Raw genomic sequence first — 17,550 nt, 5'->3', positions numbered from 1 at the left:
TGTTAGGCAATTCATCATGCTAAAGTTTTATGAGGATTGAGAGTTTAATACAGAAAGTGCTCAATATGCTTAATTCTTAATCATTATAAGTTAATGTTATACACAATTCTACACTGTTAGAAAAGACTATGTTTAAGATGAATCCCAGGAACTCTGCAACAGAAAGAGCTTTAAAGTCCACGGTGTGGTGTGCTTGATACATGCCTGTAACTGACACTCCTGTGGCATAGCTTCAAGTCCCTGAGTTACAGAGTTGAGCCTTCCCTTGGATATTGATGTCCTGGTTCCTCCTCTTTAAGTGAAACCAGACTCTGCAATGTCGACTGCAAGGGGGAGGGAAGTGATATCTTTAGGCCGAGGAAGGAAGCAATGTAGAAGCACAGAATGAGGTTCAAAGGAAGGATGAGCAAAGGAGCAAGCCCTAGACACAAACCAGAGTAGGTCTTAAGCATTCATGGATAGAGAGGTAGAATGAAAAGTCACCATGTTGAGAAACAGACCACTGTGAAAATGCACTCATGGTCTCAAAAGTGAAGAAGTTTGTTGTTGTTGTTGTTGTTGTTAACTGATGTATTATTCATTGTGTGGAGATTGGCTTCCTTGACAATAGGAAACACACTAAGTTGTTATCCTACTAAGATAACTCATGGTATTGTCTTCAGATGAGCTAAGTTGAGCCAGAGTATAATAACAGTTTGGGTACATACATGTTGGTTAAAATCCTACAACCTCATTAACCGTGGGCATAGAGCCAACTATAAGTCATATGAATACCTTTTAGTAATTATCTTTATTAATTTGGTGTCTAACATTGAGTGAACTCCTAAACACCTTAGGCTTATGATCTGGAGGTATTACAAGGTGGGTTTTTTATATAGCTCCATGGATGTAAATAATCAATGTTCTATGAAGCTAATATTTGCTTCTTATGAATTTTACAAGAAAGTATAATGCAAAACAACAGGAAAGTTGGCAGATGCAACACATGTCTCTTGTGTGTTACTGTTAAGGATAAAAACTGTTGACTGCACTGCAGAGGATCAATAGATAGCCAAGCCAAAGTATCATCAACCAGAGAAGCAAGTGCACCCTGAATTCCCCTCATTAGGATTCTGGGTCAGCCTTCAGGCAGCAAGCATAAACTCACAGACCAATGGAAACATGCAGGTTGATATGAATCACCAAGATGCCATTTCTCTGTCCATCAGTCCATCAGCCCATCAACCAACCAGTATGTTCAGGCACTTATCATATACGGAACAACTAAACAGTTCTGAGTCATAGCAGTACAAGAGGAAGTTGTGTTGTTCAAAAACAGGAGAATGGCTAGCAAAAACTGAGCACTTGGTATATACAATGTCCTTAGACATGCAAGAGCACCAGACTCGGTATCCAAGAATGCCTAACCCCCAATTCTACTCTCATTTCCAGTGGTGGGAAGAGTGAGAGTGCCTTTTACTGGGGCATGAGTCCCATTAGTGAAGACTCTACCTTTGTGGTCTAATTCCCTCTCAAATGTCTCAACTCCAAATGCTATCACACTGAGTAGCAGGCTTCAACATATTTCAGAGACACACCCCTGCAGTCTACAGTATCCCCTTGTGCCATGAGTAATTCAATTTCCCCTGTAGCTGTCACTTCCTCTCTGTCCCCAGGACCTTGAGCTTTTACAGGCTTAGCATGTGGCTTCTCACAGTCAAGTTTCCAACCTGTGTTCCTTTGCCCTATCATGCAATCTTGAGGTGAGGAGTTAGAATGCCTCAGCTCCATTCCTCCCTCAGCACAATCTTATAATTAGGCTTTGTTACCTGGGTATATTCTGGAAATAAAAGGAAGCCAAACAAAATGTTACATCTGTTTATCTCCTACCTACTCAATTCCTCAAGCAAGAGGAGATTCTCATCTATGGGCCCTTTAGGTGTGGAAAATATACCAGGCTCCCTTTTGAAGCACTTCTAGACTTGAGCATCTGTCCTCTTTAAACAGTGGGTGGGCACTTGCAGAGGCCCTCAGTGCTCTCTAGCCTCACCCCATACTCTTACTCTCAGATCTGAAAGATTCAAAAGCCAGAAACTATTTTCCAAACATTTCTGTGGAAAATGTGCTTTGGAGATAATGTATTTGCGTTATCTTGGTTCCTGAGGTAACACTGAGCTATTCAGATGGATTTCATTGGTGAGTGCTGGAGAACCTGTGAGAAAAGAAAGGACTGTCCCTGTTGGTCCTTGCTTATAAAGAAAAGAGAGAGACAGCAGAAAGAATTCTTGGAGAAGGTGGGAGAAGCCTGGAGGAGGAAGAGAAGTGAAACACAGAGCCAACCTTGTAAGGTAGCATGTGAAGAGCACATCCTCAGAAGATGGCATTGCATTACTTCAGGGGCCAAGCTTGTTACCTCTTCAAGAAAGTCTGATCAACAGCCCAAACCTGGGAGTTCCAGTGTGGGGGCCCTAGAGACTGCTGCCTGGGTAGGCATCTGCTAAAGTCTCTGGACAATGGGCCCACTGTTAGGATCCTGCCCTTGCTCCTCTGGGTCTGGTGTCTTACATCATCAGCAGGCGCTGGTGACTATGTGATCAAGCAATCTGCACCTTAAAAAGCTGGGTGCGGACCCCCACACTCCTTCTCTGTGTTTTCTCTTTGTTCTCTCTCTGTTCCCACTCTGCTCACTCCCCCCAGGCCTGGCTCTCTCTCCCCCCTTTCCCTCCTAATAAAGCTCTAAAAACTAACACTGGGTTCTGCTGTGGCCAGTGACTCTTCTGCCGGTAACCAGCACCACCAAACACCAACCAGTGCCGTTTTACTATCACCCACAGCCTGCTGCATCAATCCCACAGGGAGCATGAGTCCCCTTACTGTCTGAGATGGGACCAACCGGGGGTTTATGTTCTGTTGTGGGGTCATTTCTGATAAAGGGAATTCAGGCAAAACTAAGGAAGAGTCTGGAGGAGGAAAAGAAATGAAAATGTAATTATGAAAGAAACATGCACCTTAGAGTCCTTATCTCTAACCCAGGTTGTAGTTTTCCTTCCAAAGTTTTGTTTTTCCCTTTGCGAGCATGCACCTGTGTGTGTGTGTGTGTGTGTGTGTGTGTGTGTGTGTGTGTGTGTGTGTGTGTATCTGTAAAACTTCTGTAGTAAGTAGCTTATAGAGTGTCTTTTCAAGTCACAAGTCCCCCTCTAGCTGGCCTTGTTATGAAATTGATGACTCCCCAGCAGCCATTCTGTACACATGACCCTGTGCCCCAGCCTCATCATAGTAGACCCAGCTTATATAACATTCTATGCAGGCTGACAAGAACCTCCTCCTAAATTTGGAACTGATATCAACAGCTATTAGAGAGTAAGTGTGTAGACAGCTAGTCACAAACTGGTGACACTCAGGAATCTGGTGAAGATGGTTCTGGCAAGGTGGAGCAGAATGAGTCAGTAGCCTAGAAGGAGAGAGAGGAATACCTTGGATTCAGGAAGACACCGGAACAATAGCAAGGCCAGAGGAAGGGACTGGGTCAAGGCTGCAGCCATCCTGCAGTTTCAGCTCCCCTGAGGCTGTGATTCTGATCCTTGCAGGGTGACAGCATAGGCCAGATTGTTCCATTGTTACAGTGGGATTCCTCTTTAGTTTTGAAGATAAACCCTAACCACCCTATTTCTGGGACATCAACTTCATTTTTACAAGAGAATCCCTCTCTATCTCACTATCTAAGACTGGCTTTGCTCCACTGTATTGGGACTTCTGCATATAACACTGCTCCAAGAACACACTTTGGAGAGCTAACTCCACTTTTCAGACAAGAAAACTGAGGTTCTGGGATATTACAGGAGTAACCCAAGGTCAGGTACTTAATAGTGACTGAGCTGGAATGCGGCCTGGCTCCAGGCCCCTGCATTTCCCCCAGGCTTTTAGCATTTCTCAAGGACACAGACTTTGGTTGTTTTTTTGTAGTCAACAGCAATTTTGTCTGTCTGAAAGCCTCTAAAGACAGATTGGGTATCCGAAAAATGAATCCCAAACTTTTCTGATTAAATATCTTCTTTCCAATTGCTGTTTGAAATATGAGAGGGAAGATGGCATGCTGATGAAGATGAACTCTGGCGGAAGCCTGAGATGAATCGGGGAAAGATGATTAGTGAGCGGAGCGCCAGAGAGAAACAAAGACCTTGTTTGGCTTTTTCTATTACCCCTGTGCCGGTGAAAATGTGGACCGATTCCCACCTGAGGGAGCTTAATTAAAAGGTCTTTTGGATAAGAATCCAGAAGCAACAGAGGGCCCATAAATTAAGGTATATGTGTTCTTTGTACTGTACTGGCTTCATTAGCTGCTGGACCACGTCTTTCTCTATTATACATCAGGGATCGTTCCACAGCACAGCCTTGATGCGGTCACTGGCTGAGACTAGAAACCACATTAGACCCTCATTCTTCGATTAATTTTTTTCTTCACATTTTTAGAACCAAGAGTTACTGTATGTTTTTAACGTTTATCTTAGCTGGCTACCAGCTTATTTTATATAGGTCAGCTCTGCTCAGATCTTCTCTTTGGGAATAGTCTGGAGCTGTTTAGGGCTTCAGGTTTATTCATTTAGTTAGTTAGCTGCTATTGTTAACATAAACTATTAGGTTTCATTGTGAAATTTTTCAAAACAATTGTTCCTGATGCCCCCTCCCCAGTTGTTACCTCCTCCGTGTCCTCCCTGGCTTCTAAGCCACATGTACACATGCCTTCTCTCTTTTGTACCTCTCCTCTCTCTCCTCTCCTCTCTCCTCTCCCTCTCCTCTTTCTCCCCCTCTCCCTCTCCCTCTCTCTCCCTCTCCCTCTCCCTCTCTCTCCTCTCTCTCCTCTCCTCTCTCCTCTCCCTCTCCTCTCCTCTCCTCTCCCTCTCCCTCTCCTCTCCCTCTCCCTGTCCCTCTCCCTGTCTCTCTCTCTCTCTCTCTCTCTCTCTCTCTCTCTCTCTCTCTCTCTCTCTCTCCCTCTCTCTCTCTCTCGGTACACCTCTCCTTCTCTCTTTTGTCTTTTATCTCATTTGTAGTCTGTAACCACTCTCTGTCCTCTGGTTGACATGCAGGCAAACATTAAAAGTTAAGATCCACATGTGAGAGAGAACAAGCAGTTTTATCTTTCTGAATCTGTTACCTCCCTTCATGTAACACCTTTGAGTTTTATTTACTATTTTAAAGTTATTTTATTATGAATATATTATTTTGTGGAGGAGCAAGTATGTGCATGCATGCATGTAGAGGTCAGAGGTCAACCTTGGGTATCTTTCCTTAAGAGCCACTCATCTTGATTTTTGAGACAGTGTCTCTCACTGACCTAGAAATTTCCAAATTGGCTAAGTTGCTCGACCAGTAAACCCCAGGGCCTTTCTATCCTTGCCTCCTGGATGCCAGGATTACAAGGTGCACTGCCATGCCCGGCCTTTTATGTGGCTGCTGGGAACTGAACTCAAGTCTCATGCTTATACACTTTCAGACTGAATTGTCTCCTCGGCAGAGATTTATTTCTAACTGGATTCTTCAGCATGGACAAAGCCTTCTTTCAATGACCCAGAGCCACCCATCGCTAGAGAGAACACTTCAACAACCAGCATCAGGTTCAACATCTGGCCACCTTTCTGCTCACCCCTCACTAGCGTAAACCAAGGACCATGAAGGCAGAACAATGGCTGCCCTGCTCTTCTGTGGAAGCCAGCATGTTTCATTCTTCCTCTTAATTGCAAGAGATGTGGAGCTAACTTTCCTGGTCAGCAGTCAAAAGCATCAAGGAAGCAGAGAGGCCAACTGAGGGGAGAGCTGTTATTTTTAAAATAGCAAGTCAAACCTTAGAATTAAATTGAGTCTGTAAGAAGAAATGAACAAAAGTTCTAATTGCTCATTCTTTCCAGTTTTCCATGTTTTATCACTGTCTTGTATACTAAATGTGATTTTTCCTTGTTACTTTCAGATGGGAGTGGGGAAAGGAGAGGGCAGTGAATGTAGGAGAACTGGAGATGGGGGGATGGGAATTGAAGACCTTCATAAATGATCAGGGCCTCAACAATGACTGAGTATCAGCTACTGACTTCAAATTGTCTCTAAAGGTCTACATTGCTGACTTTGTTATTGGCTGTTCCCCACTGAGAACGATTATTTAATTCAAATTTGTCATTTCATTACAATTCTCCTACTAATGGAAATCAGATTTCAACATTTGCTCAACACTGAGCCCAAAGCCACAGACAGAGAACAGGCATCATTTCATGTCTGGGAGCGGTTTCTCCTCTGTCAGGTCCCTATCCCCAGGCAAAGCTGGTTAGTGTATTCATGGGCCTTGCTCTGGGCTTGGGATAAATATTGATAGCAGAGGCTGACTACAAAGGAAAATGGTTTATGGTATTTATAGTATGACACATGTTTGTTTGTTTGTTTGTTTTAGCTTTTTGAGACAGGAACTCACTGTATACCCCCAGGAAAACATAGAACTCACTACATAATCCAGAATGGATTGTAATTTGTGATCCTCCTGCCTCTGCTTCTTGGGGTCTGGAAATATAAGCATAAACTACCCTAGCTAGTTCAAGGCAGGTAAGTCTTGGTTTATAACTTATTAGACCAAAATGCATCAGAACTTTCAACTGGAAGACATACCGCTGAGGTGGGGGGGAGGGGCTGAAGATACTAGGGATGATATTTGTTCTTTTCCAGAACTTTTCTTTGCATTTTAGCTTAGAGGAAAATATATCCCCCTTGTGTTTTCTCTACTAGACTCCCTTGAAGAAGGCCTCTGGGTTTATTCTTTTGAAGGACTGCTTAAAATTAAAACAGGGGCCAACTCATGCTTAACCCAGATTTGAGAGGAAAGAGCAAATGAGCAAATGAGCAGGCATGTGCAGTAAGTCACTTCCAAGTGATTATTTTTTTTCCTTTCAGCTTGAGCTATTTCTATGAGGCGAGATTCACACCTTCTGATATATAGTTACACCCGAATTACTGTACCAACATTTAGATCATTCCCAAACAGTGTGAAAGCAGCAGCTTCAGAAATATTTATAACTGAAACACATGATTGGTGGCATGAAAGTTGTTTTTATAAAATACTACACCTATCATTTTTATTGCTGAATTAAGGTAGATGATCTGAATAAAAATACAAATTATGTGTGTTAAAGAAATGATGATTAAATATGGGCTTTATGTATTAGTCATTAATCTTTGTATTTAAATGCAAATTCTTCATTTTGACCACTACCTGAAGATACTCACATCTAATCAGAAACATGCTTAATCTTGTGATGTATTATTTCAGACAAGAGCTTCAGAATTTTCAGTTTCTTGTAATGAGGAAGGGTAGGTTCTATAGAGATTTTTTTTAAATGCACTCTAAAGGCACCCATCCAAACAAATGTTAAAATTTAGACATGAAAGTCCCTTGTTTGGCCAAGGGGCATGTCTAGAGATAGAGGATAAAACAGTAGAAATTCCACTCTCAGTGTTCTCCAAGTTAAGAGATCCTGGGACACTACTGGGGCTTACAACCCCTTGCTTCCACCAAGTCTTAGTAAAATTTAAAAAAACTTGTTAGGAATATTACATGGCAAGAAAAACCATAGTCAGCTCTGAATTAGCCATATGCATGCAATCATTGTGGAAGCACACAGTAATCTGGAGGTAGCTTTACCCCAGTTTGTAGTGAAGCAAGACCCAGAGTGGTTGAGCAGCTGTCTCAGATTGCACAGGTAATAAATAAAGGAGCCAGGACTCAAACCCAGATCACTAGTGCCAATGCTTATGAACTCAGCCTGGAGCATAAGGAAGCCTGGAGCCTATATTCTAATTGAGTCAAGACTGACAGCTGATAAAGTTTGTTATCAGTGGGATACTTTCTGATATTAGGAGATGAAGAGGAGATGGTCAAGGAAGCAACAGAGGGTGTGCATTCAGGGTTAACTAACTTACCTGTCGCTCAGCACATAATGGTAAGGCAAGAACTTGGCCCAAAATGACAACTTCTCTACAGCGAAAGACCATGTCTGAAGGCAGCAAGGCCAAGAGAAAGAGAAAAAGACACCAGACACCTCTTCCTCTCACCCTTGTATGTACAAGTACAAACACATGCAACACACACACACACACACACACACACACACACACACACACACACTCATTTGTTAGTGGGTTACTGATGGGTCAGTGATATGTTTTACATGATATGTTTACAGTGTTATGCTTTTCAACCCCTCTCTTCTTGTGGGTGATTCTCCATGACAGATTGGGAGCTTGCACTTTGGCCACAGTGGGTTATTTATGCTCTGGAAAATAGGATCTTTATGAACAGAACCGCTGTACCTTTTGTTCCCCATCCCTATGAGTAAATGGTAAATCACTTGCTAACACACCTACTGACTCTTCCACTGTTACCATTTGGACAGTTTAGGGCAAATAACATTCTGCTCAGTACTACTATAGTTTTGTTTGTTTAATTTCTAAACAGTGTTAATAATATTAGTGCCTAGCTCTGTGGTGATATTTTGTTATACTCTAATAAAATTTGCCAGAAGATCAGAGGACAGAGCTAGCCACTAGATTAAACATACAGGTCAGGCAGTAGTGGCACACACCTTTAATCCTAGTACTCGGGAGGCAGAGATCCATGTGGATCTCTGTGAGTTCAAGGCCACACTGGGCTACATGAGATTGATTCAGTCTAAGAGAGAATTAGAGTCAGGCACACACCTTTAACCCCAGTATTTGGGAAGCACACATGCCATTAATCCCAGCACTAGGAAGATTGAGAGAGGAAGTGAAATGGCTGAGTTGAGAAAGGCATATAAGGTGTGAGGAGACAGGAACTAGAGCCCTTTCCGCTGAGGACTCAAAAGCATTCAGTCAGAGAATTCATGGAATTGGCGAGGTGAGAAGTGGTTGTGGTTTGTTTCCTCTGAACTTTTAACATTTACCCCAATATTTTTATTATAAGACCATTTAGGATTTGTGCAACACAGCTCATAATAGTTAAGAGAATATTAAATGAGAATATATATATATATATATATACACATATATGTATACATCACACACATATATGTATATATGTATACATTGTATATAAAAGTAGGCAGAAATTGCATTTCAAGATACATGATACATGGTGACGGTGTCATCCCAATTGCTATTCACTAACATGACTAGAAAAATCTTTCTTATGGACTCAGTCTCTACTGAGTCCTTGAGTGGTCCACCCTTACCCTGCCCCTTCCTGTCCACAACTCTGTATAAAATCATAGCTCATTATACAGAAAATGAAGAAACCACCCTGTTTGCGAATTAGCCCAGGGTTCCTAACCTACCTCTTCAGAGGGAGCATCCACTCTTTGCTGGTAACTGTCACAGGGTGAGTGGTGCTATTTTATGACCCTCTTCTTACAAGGAAGACTAGGAAGGACTTTCAAGACTCATTATTACCAGCAGGGACAGCTTTAGTGTGTTTTCTGGAGAAGGTAGTCAAAATGGGCCAAGGTCCATTTAGCTGCAAAGTAAACTGCCCATAGCATTCCACAGAGCATTGGATGGAAGAACATACTGTGGTGTCAAGTCTCCAGTGTTGAACATAAAGTCACAACTAGTAGGAGACAGTTTTTAAACCTTGTTGAGCCTCAGTACTCACTCTTGTATAAAGAGGCTATGCTCATGCCAAGCAGAGACTTGGGAGACTGAGATGCATGCTCTCTTCTAGGACCCTCACAGAACCTAACAGGTGATGCTGTCACTGCTGTTATATAAGTCAGATACCCACCATGGAGAAAGTGGTAGATGCAGTGGAGAAGGGGTGCTTAACTACCGGTCTTCCTTGTTGAGCTTTGGTGAGGCATCTGGTCCAGCTCTGAGATTCTGGAACACTTCTCCTCAGGCCTGAGGCAGCACTGGGGAGAACTGTTTAGCAGCTGTATGGTCAGTCACTAAAGCCAGAGGCTTTGCATCAGGCATGCCTTTCTGTGCCGTCAGACGCTCTGCTCTGACCTCTTCCGTGCTCTCTGGTTTGATTCGCTGGTCTGTCCATCCTGTGCTTACCCTGAGCATTGCTAACCTGTAAGCGATAACTGGGGAAGGGGTCAGCCTCTGGAAACACAGATAATTGTGAAGGTTAAAGCTGTTCTAATTAACTGCCCTAATAGGTGCTCAACAGTCCTGACAGCACCACAGAGAGAGATGCTTAATCACAACCGAAAGTGCCACAGAATTAGTCCATTTTCATGGTGGAAATTGCAAGGAAAGTGTGAAATTGGGTGCAGGCAGGAGAGTCAGTCCATTTTCCTTTCAGGTTAGAGCCAGCCCTTGTCTTTCCAGTTGGTGGTTAGACTGGAAACTCTGCATGCCAGTAGGTAACTTACTTTTTATAACATCAAAATCCCTTTATCAGCCCATCTTGGGCATAGGAACTGCAACATCAGTTCTCCTTCCCAGAATCCTGTGCGCCATCATGTACCTGAAAAACACAATAGAGTGTGACCAGGTGAATGTGGACTCAGGCTGGCCTCACCTCATATTGTATTAACCTTGACTCAACTCAGGTGGCCATCATGGAAAGGGTGCTCAGGATCTACTATCTTCCCTCCCCCGCCAATGCTTGGCTGAGAAAACTGGAAGGAGGTAGCAGCGGGTATATTCTTATGAAGAATAAGCTTTGGTCCACAGCAGTGTTCTATTCCTTGTTTATTACAGCCATCCAGCTCTGAGCACAGCTGTCTTCAGAACTGACCAGGCATGGGATGGTACAACTGTTCTGATACTGGCCCCCAAACCCTTTCTCCTCCAAATCTTACTTTCTTTCTTTTGAAAACAACCTTGTGAGACTCTTATGAGAAGCAGACAGCCTACACGTAACTGTTAAGAGATGACTAAGCATACAGTGTACGTCCCAACGGCAGAAGCCAGGATCAGGATTGAGCAGCATGCAGTGAGGGATGTTGGACATTGCCATCCACTATTCTTACCCTTTCTTTAGTAACTCCATTCATGCACTCAGACACAGGTGTGGGTTGGTTTCAAAGCTTTCTCATAGAAAAAAAAAACTGAATTAATTAAATCACAATGAGACATCCCCAAAGATTTAACTTTTTAAAAGTTACATACTACTATGTATTTTGAGAATAAGATTATTTTTCCTTGTCATGGACTGTGTTTAAGGAGTCCACTTACAGAGTCTGGATCTTTCTAGAAAGAACAATTTCTGCCTGCTATTGCCCAGGTGATGGACAGTTTAAAAATGGTTTCTAGCCCCCACTCATTGCTGCGGTCTGTATGCAAATGCTTCCCTGTCTCCAAATAGAAAAGAACTGGGTCTCTAACGCAGTCAGGGCTGGAGGGCAGCCAGGTAGTCTGGTTGTACAGCATGTCTGGTCCTTTCTGCAGTTGGTGTTTATTTTTAGCTACCTATGCTGTTTTCATCACTGTACTTCCTCTGGAGGTCAACATCTTATTCCAGGGACATTAAACAAGCTGTTAAAAGTAAGGAGCTGCTGCAGTAGAGGGTGGCCTAGCAGCTGGGCAAGTGACTAGAGCTGAGCTTGCCTTTAGTGTCAGAAGGAGGCTTCAGTGTCAGGTCAAGCAAGTTGGGCAGAGAACTTTTCAAAAGACAGCCTCAGAGACACTTGCCAGCAGCCTTAAAGTAGCCATGGTAGAAGGGGCCTGAGAGTGTGAAGGCAGCCGGTAAAGGGGCTGCCCCCAATGTGCAGCTTTTCACAATCCACAGAAGGCTGCAAAGGCCACAGGCAGAAACAGGGAAAGAAGCTGGTTCGTGACATTCCCACAGGGCTGGCTGCTTGGTGCCTGTTCTGGCTAATTCAAGGTGGCATGAGGTCACATCCATAATCATGATGGTGAGCATCAGAAGCCTGACACCATTCAGACAGTCCCCAGACACCTGCAGGGGACAGAACTCCAAGGCTATAGAAGTCAGCAGTGACAGAAACTGTCCTACAGGGTCACACTTTTTTTTTGGTAGCAATGAAAGCAGGAGGAGGGGCAGAGCATTTACATTTTGGAGATATGCCCAGTGTTCAGGATATCCTTGAGTGGGGGTGACATCATATGACATTAAGTGTGTCTATAGGACCCAGTGAGCTGGTTGAGACACTTAAATGTGACAATTATTAGCAATCACCTGCGGTCCTTTACCGTGGAAAAGGTAAGTCGCAAGCCAGAGAGGAAATACCAGCTGCTATACGAACAGCAGCTTTCAGGCCTGCAAGGCTCCTTGAAGTTCATTACCATAGATAAGTCAGTGGACCTCCTGCTTCCTAGTTGTACTGGGAACAGACACAAAAGATGTGAGTGGCTTTGCAGAGCATCCAGGGAAGGCAAAGGTGATGCAGTTCTTTCCTTGCAATGGGTTAGAACCTCTGGCAGACCCTTGACTGGGAAGGGCTCAAAGCCCTGGAGGCATTGCAGGGGAAAGTAGGACCAGGGCATGATAGGGGATATGCAGCTGAGAGACTCCTCAGGAAGCTTTGTATTCATGCTTGATAGGACAGTTTGGGGATCCCAGTGAGCATGCAGAGTTTTGTAGTTCTGTTGAACAGCTGTCAGTGTGTGGGAGCCTGGGCTACTGGTGTAGCTCCCTTCTCTAGCGAGGCCACACTACTGCGCTGATTGGTGGAGCATAGAGTGACCAGAGAGACCCAGGCCAGCAGCGACTGAGGACTCCGGGTGGTGATGAGGACAGTGGGGCAGAACTGGGCATCCAGGCCTGACTGGTGGCTCTCTTCATCCTCCTTAGTGAGTCCTCAAGTTGCCACCACAGCTGTGGTGGAAAGCTCAGTGTCTGTGGGCTGCTTGCTTTAAGGATCAGCATATACAGAAGTCTGGGGGTTAAGATGGTGACGCACTGCCCTGTGTGACTCTTATGCTCCTCAGGCCATGCCCATTTTCCTGACAGTCAGGTGTGTTTTGAGAGGTTGAATGACTGATCCAGGTGATGTGCCCAATCTGGTTGAATGCCTGACAAGCCTGCTGACCCAAAACAGGAGCCCTGGGGCAATGTGTAGCCTAGTAATGAGAAATAACCCAGATCATCATCCATATTTCATATCCCTGCAGACAAAGGGCCATCCTTTATTCTGTCAATGCCACCCAAACACTTCACTGATGCCAGTCTCACTGCTGTTTGTGGTTAAAGAGGTCATTTATTGAGACCGACATTATTAAGATTGACAGTGATCATTCCAGTCTGGGGTCAGCCTGATAATGCCTCCCAAGAAAAACTTGCCATGTATCAGCAAACACTAGACAAAAATAGCTGTGTTTGCTGCTAAGTGATGGCAAAGGATGCCCAATGGTAGACAGTGTAAGAGGAGAGCTTGTCCTGTAAGATGCAGAAACTTGAAGAAAATATTCTCCACAAAGATTCTGGGTCAGAGATACTGTTCAGTCAGTAAAGTGCAGCACAAACATGAGAACTTGTGGTCTAGGCTCAGCAGAAGAGATGCTAGGTTTGTAACCCCAGTGCTGGGGTGGCAGGGACAGGTAGATCCCACAGTCGTGCTGGCCAGACAATCTAGCCTAATTGGTAACTTCCAGACCAAATGAGAGACCCAGCCTCTAAATTAAACAAACAAAAAAGGTGTTGACCTCCACATGAACATCTGCACACACACGCTCCTCTACCACAGACACAAAATAGCTGAGATTCCTACAAATAAATAAAATACAGAAAGGTTCTTAGTGAGAACCTTGATGCAATTGGCATTTTTGTATGAAAGGAATGTGAACTGGTCCAGGCAGTGGTGTGAGGCTGTGTAACAAAAAGCACCAGAGTATTGATCTATACTGCAGGGTGGATAAAATCCACACACCAAGGTCATGACATATGTGATGGGATTCCCTCTGTGTAGAACATCCCAAAGAGACAAATCCATGGAGACAGCAAGTCAGTTCCAAGATCTCACCTACGTGTCTTTGTGTGGTGATAGAAACTGTTCCAAAGTCAGATTGTGGGGATGGATATACAACTCCCCACATGTCAGTAAGGCTCAAGTGTGTGTGAATATGTACGTGTGTGCGCATGTTGCATGGACTATACAGTATATGCATTTGGTTACAGTAAGCTCTTAAAATGGAAAAGCCCATGGCCTATGGTAGATGCACTGAACGAGATTTTTGGAGAAAAGGTACAAAAAGAAGTTTAAAGGCTCTAAAGATGACAAATTGATGCGCTGAGCATACCAGTCTGAATCGTGGCCTCTTATGGTTTTATCAGCACCTCTCACTCTTGACAAAGCATAACCCATAGTTCCTCCAAGGTTGACCAGTTGATATCTAGACATGGTTAGTATATGGACTGTGATTGATATACCCCACTGTAAGGGAAGGGAGAAAAATAAAATTGAATCAGACATGTTCTCAAAGTATAAGGAGTGTTTACATCCCCCAAAGGAGAGGAGAAAGGTCCCAGGGCAAGAGGGTCTCTCAGCAAGCGTAGAAATCCTATCCCCTAAAGCAATTTCATACCAGAGATGGTAGTAGACAAGCAACATGTGAGTCTGGTTGCCCCAGAGGTGCCAGGGGCTCATTGAGTAGCACAATAGGACACACCATACGCTGCCTCTTTCTGTCAGTAGGACATCCTTCCAGAAACTGACATTCAGCTTATTATTCATAAATGTGATTCGGAACCACACATGGAGACTTTTTCCCCATCTGTCTAATTAAATGGAAAGTCCCCAAAGGCAGCCCAACATGAGCTCCAGTGTGTACCCTCAGCATAGTTTTTGGTGCTGGATAAATATTAAACAATAGTCTAGTAATAAAAGATTAGCATTTCCCACAAGGCTTTTGTTGCTGGAGTGAAAAGAACTCTGTTGAATGGAGCGCCTCCTGTTTTTCAAATTTCTCAGTGGGAAGCTCACTCCCTATGTCAATCACATTTTCACACCAGGTAAGCCAAGCTCACTGAGGACTTCACAGAAAATTGCTTCATGCTGGAGAATAACCACATACAAACTCAAGGAAGAACCAGTGTGTGTTAAAAGGAGGAGGCAATCAAGCCAGGCCATTATGCCAGTTTTTCCTGGAGGAGTTATGCCCACAGTGCCACTACTCCACAGGCCCTTCTGTGATAGTGAAAATACCTTTGGCCACTGTCTGGGCAATGTGATACTTAGAGCCTCTTCAAGGGGAAAGGTAGGATAGCCATTTGAAAACCAACATCAAATTAATTTATCCATAGAGATAAATAACAATGTATCACAATCATCTATTGAGTGGCCAGGTGTTTCTTGCGAGCTTTCTAGATATTAGACTGTTACTGGGTTATGGAGATAAGACAGTGATAAGAGCCCCTGCTCCTAATGTGCGGAAGCAAATCAATGTGAAGGAAATAATCAGTGGTTATGGTGGTAATCACTGTCTGAAGGAATCACACAGAGGAGTGTGAGGGAAGCTGACTTCTCTAGAGAGGTGAGAAGAGATATCTGAGGAGGTGGCATGGAGCAGTGGATGGGGAGGTTGCTACAGGCAGAGGGTAGTCCTACAAAATATCTCCACAGGTAGGAGAGATCTTGGTGTGTCCAGTGTAGTGAAACATAGCAAGCTAAGAAGAGAGAGGGGCCATGACACATGGATGAGGTCTGACAGAACTCCTATACATGTTGTGGGGACTGCTGAACATATCATGGTGCTTGGAGGATTACAATGAATTTGACATTAAGCACATGGTACATAAACATGTTTTGTTTTGTTTGACTGTAAAATGGAGAGTGGCTTGGAAAGATGAATGATGATGGCCTAGGGCCTGAGCTTGGACGAGAAGGGAGTAATGAATCCTAGAAGCAATATAAGGGGATTGGCAACTCTAGGTGATGCTGAAACCTGGTGGGCCTTGGCTTCATGGACAAGATGGCTCTGACTATTTCTACTCTGACTGTCCTGGCCTTGTAAGCTCACTGTTGCTCACTCTATGTGTCCCCTAAACATGAAGATTAGTGATAACAGATCTTGAAGAGGCACAGCCTCCTCAGGACCAGGACACTTCTGTTCTCTTATCTCTTAGGGATTATCCTATGTATAAAGTCTATACCTAACTTTACAGTAATACTGTAGAACTAGAAGAAAAAGTCTGTTTGTTCCTGTGGTTTACAACCTTTTAAAATGTGGAAACTTTGGGGCTCAGCAAGTGTAAGCACTTGCTTCTATGTTGGATGCCCTGAATTGGATTCCCAGGACCCACATGATGGAAGGAGAGAAGGAATTTCTGCAAGTTGTCCTCTGGCCTCCACATATGCACCAAGGCAAGTACACACACACACACACACACACACACACACACACACACACACACACCATGCACATGCATGCACAAAAACAAGAAATGTAAAATCAATTTAAAACATGGAACCCTCACTAACAATAGAGTACAAATCCTCATATGTGCTTCTTTTTAAAAGAGATGTAGACAGAGAAAGATGCAAAACACTCACTAAAATTAGATTACAATTTAACTTTATGAAGCCAATAATATGGAAGCCAGCTGAAAGCAATGTGCCCACAGGATGGCAGAAATAAAACTATAGTCCTTGTGGAGTTAAGAAAATCCTGGGATGTTTGTAAGTCATTGCACCTACTTTCGAACTATGTCTCCAAATTACCTAGGCACTTAGGTTTAAGAGTGTTTGAAGAAGCCATACCCTCCTCATCAGCCTCCTTCTCCCAGAGAGAAGGTAGAGTAAGTGCCCAGGCTGATCACACTTTTCTCTGTCTTTATCCTGGCACGTCCCGCACCTATGTTTGCCTTGCGGAACCTGACCTCAGGGCTGTTCAGGGCCTGAGCACATGCCTTTCTTACACGTCTCAGCTGCTTTTCACAAATATCCCATGTCATAGACTTGGTGGTTTTGTTTATGATTTTAGGAGATGAAGATGTTGAGACTTGAAGTGATGAAAAATACCGTTTTATTTTGTGTATCTGTTGAGAAAATAATGAAAAAATACTACCAATTTTACAGCGATCTTTAGAAAAGATGTATTTCATTCTGCAGTTGCTTCCATCTACTTTGGAAAACTAATTACGGTGTCACTCAGGAAATATTTAAACAGTAAGTATCATGGGCTCAAGGTGTTAAAATTACTGTGGCTTCTACAGGTGCTCTTGAGTCATGATGGACATCTTCTGATCAAGCCCAAACTACTTGTTCCTGGTTAAAAGAAAACAAAACAACAAAAAACAAACAAACAAAAACAAAGCTGAGAAGAAGGCACCTGTTTTGGCCAAGGCAGGCATAGCTTGCCGACGGCAAAGCAGAAGTACTGTCCCTGTAACTTTTCCCCTTCATCCAAGAACTTTCCCAATATAAATCTGTAGATACCTTTTAAGGTGAAGACAGAGTATAGGAGAGCTGAATCATGGAGAAGAATGAGCTCCCTGAATCTTCCTGGACAGAATTGCAGAGAGCTCAGCAGAGGAGCATTTTGGTCCAGTCTCTACTCGTTGGAGAACCGTCTAGAGGTTGATTATAATGTCTGCTTGAGAGTTGCATCACACGTGCCATGGTTTGGCATGTGAACTGATCACATCCTGGTGGC

Source organism: Peromyscus maniculatus, chromosome 9, assembly GCF_049852395.1.
Source record: "Peromyscus maniculatus bairdii isolate BWxNUB_F1_BW_parent chromosome 9, HU_Pman_BW_mat_3.1, whole genome shotgun sequence".
Lineage (NCBI taxonomy): Eukaryota > Metazoa > Chordata > Mammalia > Rodentia > Cricetidae > Peromyscus > Peromyscus maniculatus.
Note: the sequence above shows the minus strand (reverse complement) of the source record.